This window comes from Physeter macrocephalus, chromosome 1 (assembly GCF_002837175.3).
Source record: "Physeter macrocephalus isolate SW-GA chromosome 1, ASM283717v5, whole genome shotgun sequence".
Classification (NCBI taxonomy): Eukaryota; Metazoa; Chordata; class Mammalia; order Artiodactyla; family Physeteridae; genus Physeter; species Physeter macrocephalus.
Window position 1 is genome coordinate 144,830,839 of NC_041214.2, and position 5,804 is coordinate 144,836,642.

The following is a 5,804-nucleotide window of genomic DNA, read 5'->3' on the forward strand; positions in this document are numbered from 1 at the left end:
CAGCTATATTAGGTAGAAAATGTCTTCATGGATTAGCATCTTAGGCGATGCTTCAACTGTTAGCTGACTCTCCCTTGTTCTAGGTGTGGCTGCCACTGCCATTGTCTCTTGCACTTTTCTATGTGGACCAAGACCATCAAATGAGTTTTTAGAACATAGGTAACTCTTACAAGTTTGAAAGATTTAATTGAAGTTAATTCATATACTATATGGGGAAGTTTGAGAGAAATTTAATATTCAATTAGCAAATAATTTTAATACTATTTCATTTTTTATTACTTTAACTTGCATTAATTTTGTCTCAATTTTAATCCCTGATTCTCCAAATTTTTCAGTAGTTTCTTTGGATAATAGGTATATTTTGGAAAGTACACATGAGTTTTCAAAAGGAAAATAAACTGAAATATGATATTCTTCCTTGGAGTACATGTAAATCAAATAAAATCAATATGAATTTCCATGTTAGCCCAGATTAATTGGAAAAAGACAAGATATTTTCAAACTTGCTTTAAACATAGAGTAGATTTTCCTCTCAGGATAGCTTTTCATGATTTTGGTCCCCAGGAGAGAATGTGCCATGCTATGATTAAACCTCATGAACCCTTGACCCTGGTACATATAAAGACAGCAAGAAGCAGGTCCCGGTTATTAAAGAAATCTTGACATAGACACATTCTTTCCTTTATAGTAAGAAACAAAAAGGTTTTCTTTACTCTGAGGAGAGACTATTAAAGCTGAATATTACAATGATCCCTAAGGGGGAGAAAAGTTCATTTTCACACTCCAAGGGACGTGCATGTTTCACTCTATAATTTTTTCACATAAATTACACTACATTGAGACTATTATTTGTGATGTTATAAAGAACAATAAAAAGTAAAAGCAGAATAAAACTATTAAGGATATGGACTGTTAAGTATTCTTATAAAAGGAAGAATCAGAAATGTTCCTGTTAGACTAGCTTCCAAAAACGTACTATTTAAATTATTATATGTAGGTGCCATGTAAAGTTATAAAGGGTAAAAAATCAGGTAATTTTTCTGTTACAAATTATTCAAGCATTTATCATGTGTGGAAATAATTTAATTCACTGCAAATGACATGGACTAAAATGCAGACTACATTTACTTTCAATCTTTATTTGAGGAAGATGAATTTTGTGATGCTATAAAATCATTATTTTATATATATATGTCATTTAAGAATTAAATATATGTCATTTAAGAATGTTTCTTCCTTATTTTCTGTTGTAGTTTTATTTCCAAAGACATGGAAAACCCATAAAAATAAGAAATGTTGTATTGCTTTTGCTGTAACACAACTGTATAGTGACATGTTTGATTTGTTATTTATAGTGATTTACAATGATATTAGTCTTTTTCATGACTTGTGATGATATCACAAAATATTTGTTTGCTTGCCTATATTTTGCTTTTCAGACAGCCTTGGAAATAAGGAAAGGAAGAAAAAAAATGGAAGGAAGAAAAGAAGGAAGGATGGAAAGAAGGAAGGAAGAAGGAAGGAAGGAAGGAAGGAAGAAAAACATTAACATTTTGAACAGGTTCAGCTATTACTGAAACTGATAATTTCTAATCTTAAATTGGGACAAATGGCTAGATTGCAGAGTGATGCCATCATTGGGCATTATGAATACAAGACTGAATAATTAACAGCCACCCCTCAGACAGAGGACCAGGTGCAGGGTCGACTCTTTCTGGATGTTGTAATCAGAAAGAGTGTGACCATCTTCCATCTGTTTGCCTGCAAAGAGGAGCCTCTGCTGTTTGGGGGGATGCCCTCTTTATCCTGGATCTTGGCCTTCACATTCTCAGTGTCACTGGGTTCCACCTCTATCCTTTGCATTAGGAGATGGTCTTGCAGGTCAGGGTCTTCACAAAGATCTGCATACCATCCCACAGACACAGGGAAAGAAAGAAAGGGAAAAGGAAAGAAGAAAAGAAAGAGAAAGAAGGAAAAAAGGAAAGAGGAAAGAAGGAAGGAAAGAAGAGAGAGATGGAGTAAATTATTAGACGTAAAAATACTGATATTTATGTGATTTTGCCAGTTATAGGTGGCAATTATAAAAATACAATTTCTCTCAAAATCAGTCCAAAACTACTGAGTAACATCGAACAAGAACTAGACAAAGGGGCAGACAGCTCTTGAGAGATCCTGCTTTCTTGTACATATACACAATATTTTAAAATAAACAGGTAAACAAAAATCTACAAGGGAAATTGTATTCTTTTCAGAAGCACACTTTTTCCTAGCATACTAGCTATCCTTGGCTTCATGTTTCAGAAGTGCTAGTGCCTTGTTATTCAAGAGAATGAATTTGCAGACAACAAAGTAAGAACTGAATGAATACTTTGGGATGATTAGTTAGGACAATTTTCAACTATTTAACATAATTTGCTTTTTTCAAATTCATGTTCCTTCTTAACACCCAAAAGCAAAAAGACCTTTTAATTCTGCTTTTGATTTAATTAGTCTCAATCTGCTGTAAATGTCATATTTTAGTCTCTCAGTCACATTAAAATGGAAGTAAGTAAAATCATAGGACCCACAAGCAGACAAGAATCTAATGTACTGATATAAAATGATCTTTGTTATTACAAATAAAAAATAGTTACTCATCTTCTTAGAGAGTCACAAAGCAAGAACAAGAATGACCCTTTATATTAAATCTTTACACAAAATATCAGTCAACAATATTTTTTGTTATTTTATGCAAGTTTGATCTAGCTCTATTTTGCTGAATTTGCATTATATTTCTTCTTTCACTTCCCTCACTAAATGAAAAGAAAATAAATCATATCACTATTGAAGCGTACACAGAGAAAAATAAACTCGTCTCTTTACTAACCTAGGCATTGCAAAGTCACCAGTTGTTGCATATTTGATTTCTATAACATATCTAAAGTGGTTTTTTTTTTTTTTCTTTTTTTCCAACAAAGAAAACCTTTTGGAACTGAGATACACTGGAACTAATCTGGGATTACATTTGCTGTTCCTGTAAAAGTATTTTATATTTGACATTCCAATAAACATTTTTGTTTCTGCTTCAAGGTGACTTACTTAACATTTGAGGCCATTAGCCTTCATAAGAAATGAAGGGATGCCAGCATTTCTGTACTTTTCTGGAGTCCATTTTTGCCACATTCCTGTATTTATTCTTATTACACTCACTAGCTCAGATGATTACCTGGGAGATGAGGTGAATACCTGGGAGAAAGAGAAAATTAATTCAAAACATAATAAAAGTAAAAGAACTAATGAAAACACAAAACTATGTACCATACTAGGAATCCTGTTCCATTATAAAGCCTACTTGTTCCTTTTGGTATGTATGAGTGTTAACATTTTCCAGCAATTGGATGAGAGTGTCTCTTTTATTAGTACTTCTAACCTTTGCATTAGAAAAAAAATATTTCCTCCAAGAAATATTTGGTTCTAGAAATCTATTTTGATATGTATTGTAATACATAACACAAAAATAAAACAATTTACATTCTTATTAAAAGTTTCAGCCTCATTTCTTCACATATAGACACAAATATTAAAATGATAGGGTTATAGTTCAAGTTCTTTTTAGTCTCAGAGAAGGTCAAATAAATTACATAAAATATTGTGAAACAATCATTGGTCATTATAAAAACTATTTAAAAATATGTTATCAAGACATAACAGCTGTTCTTTCTCTATTCCTTTTTTCATTTGAAACCTATATGTACAAACTATTATAATATCCCTTGTTGGAGTCCAATTAAAGTTCCGCTCCATTACAGACCAGAATCCTTTCACTGTTAAGAGATCAAAAGCATTTCTCTCCTTGTGGCAAATGTAAATTTGATTACCTAATGCTAAAGAAGATTTGCTGGCAAAGGAAATGGATATGTTGGCAAAAACCACAAGAAGACTCTTCTCTTGACAGTGTGATTTGCATAGCTACATTTCCATTACCTTTTTCTTTATAATGTTACCAGTATTTTTCAGTGCAAATGCTTGAATGGAGAAGTTAGCATGAGACCCGTCACAGATTATATAGGTTGTATTTGGCTAAAGGAAAGATTTAGAATGGCATATTTTTTTTCTATTGACACTCTTTCCAACAGCTTACATAGTGACTGAAAAGGTTTTTACATGATACCTTTGATAACATTAGATATCTAAGCAGTTTTGTTTAAAAAGCATAGAAAACCAATATTAAGGTTAGTAACATAAATTGTTTGTTTAAACATATTCAGAAAATTTTCTATGCATACTTAAGTACCAAGGTATGATTCTGATGTTCCAAAAGTACAGTATTTTGTGCACATATGGAAGTGGGATCAAGGAAGAGATTAGGCAATGTCTAGAAAATGGCCAGTGGGTTAAACACATTGAAATAATTTACCATAAAAAACCTATTTATTAATTTCAGTTTAACTATTATAAGTCATTTTAAAGATACAAATCTCAATTACAAACAGACAAGAGATAATAGCTTATTTTAGAGTGTGAAATACAGAAATACACAACTGTTTTATGTATGGCTTGAACTATAATGCCTTCTGGCCTTGCCACTCATAAAAGTTATTACCCAAACCAGGAATATCATTCTTAACCCTTTACATCTCCTCATTTTTCCACATAGAAGCAAACACTTCCACATTTTCTGATTATTTTTTGTATTCATTTGATATTTATCTCCATATTCTTAACTAACTGTATAAGAAAGAATTAACTCAATAGATGTGGGCGTTCAAATCATTCACACTCCCCTAAAATTCCTGTTTTCAGGACTGGCCTTTGGCCAGCTCTTGAAAATTAAGCACTGGGCACTGGAAGTAAGGAAAATAGGGACACTTCTATTTTTACCATTTGGTTCCTAGAATCTCATAGTCTATCTTATTAGTTAATGACCATTGAGACAAGAAGGTACATTCTGTATCATAAAGGACATCACTCCAGCTGCATGAATATTACCTTCAAGACTGTGCTTAGCTGCACTTTTTAAAATTATTACAATACTTTCCCAGGCCACCTCTTTTTGGATGATGTTGTATTAGTATGCAATGGCTTGTGTCCATTGTTATACCTCTTTCATCATAAAATAGGCTCCTTACCTGAGGTTACATAATACAGAATTGTGTATCAGAGTATCTGTGAATCCTCAGGTAGTAAGTAGTGCTATCCTATGCACTCGGAGCAAGAAAAACAAACTTTCACCTGAGTCCAATGGCTGACCTTTTAGGAAAGGATCCAGAATAATCAATTTGCAACCAAGGAGTTGGATGGCCTCTTCAAGGGAGTGCCATATCGAGGCTGCAGCATTGGTTTCTGATGACAGCAGAATGGATATTTTGCATCAGCAATAGCTATATCAGCCTCTGTGAGAAGGAGTCCATGCTGTTGAGGTTGTCAGCAGCCACCATGGCTACCTCCACAATAAGCCAATTGTGCGCGTGCAGGGTTGGCCTAAAAGAGATGCTGGCTGACCCTTGCTGAGCCAATCATCCTATTCTCCCAGTTGTTTAGGGTCTACTCTCAGTGGGTGTCTCTGAGGGATATAGATAACAATTCACACACTTTCTACCCAACCCCATGTGTTCATCTACATGATTTTTCTTTTCTAAAATCAAGGAAATCAATTTAATGAAGATCAGTGTCTATTCCACTCTTGAATCTCACTCAAGTACTGTGATTCTGTCATTGCTCTTTTAGTTCAAAGTACTGGGATTCCTCCCTTGATCCTCCCTTTCTGCTCTTGTTAGATGCTGCATATCATTTTTTGCCTGTTCCTTTCATCTTTCCCACAACTA

The 5,804-nt window shown here is 33.5% G+C and overlaps 1 pseudogene; it reads right to left on the minus strand.

Annotated features, from left to right (window-relative positions):
• Positions 1 to 1,644: 1,644 nt before the first annotated feature.
• LOC114487478 (ubiquitin-like) lies at positions 1,645 to 1,907 on the minus strand (annotated as a pseudogene).
• Positions 1,908 to 5,804: the final 3,897 nt, after the last annotated feature.